This window comes from Copadichromis virginalis, linkage group LG11 (genome assembly GCF_057382275.1).
Source record: "Copadichromis virginalis isolate Kocher_CV1m ecotype Utaka linkage group LG11, C_Virginalis_male_GT1.1, whole genome shotgun sequence".
Taxonomy (NCBI): Eukaryota; Metazoa; Chordata; class Actinopteri; order Cichliformes; family Cichlidae; genus Copadichromis; species Copadichromis virginalis.
In genome coordinates this window covers 17,366,782-17,367,467 of record NC_140628.1, presented here as the reverse complement: position 1 = coordinate 17,367,467, position 686 = coordinate 17,366,782, and positions in this window count along the sequence as shown.

Genomic DNA, 686 nt, shown 5'->3' with positions numbered 1-686 from the left:
GCAAGATGTTGGAGATCTACTACCTGTCAGTAGTAGCAAGTGCCATCTACTTTCCTGTTGTTTGCTATTCATCATCATAAAGCATCAGTGCCTGAGATGCCAGCAGGATCAACAAAATGATTCACAAGGCAGGAACCATCGTTTGCCTGTATGTGGAGGTGTTTGTGTCAGTGAAGGACAACTGCTCTCCATCATGAACAATCCATCACAGCTGCTCCACTCCACACTTCTGAGGCAGCAGAACTTCTTCTCCCTCAGACTGATTCAACCCATAAAGAACGCTTCAGCAATTTATTCCTGCCATTCTTTATTAAACTGTATAATAAGGCTTCTTCCTGTGACAGGTAAACACACCTGTCAGGAATAAGATTTGTCTTAAATTCATACATATCACTCTAACGTTTTATTATTATTATTATCATTATTATTATTATTATTATTATTATTATTATAAGCTACTATTTTTATTCTTTATCCTGCTGCTGTAAAACAATACCAACAAAATTCAACAGTCTATCTATCTCTCCTCAAAATGGTATACTGGTAACATAAATTCATACTATGTACAGAATTTTACGCGAAATCATATTGGCCTTTGGCAACACTTCTAAACCCACTGCTAGATTTTTTTCCCCCTCAGTGAGGATATCGCTGATTGGTTAGTTTCTCAGCAAACAACTGCGTCA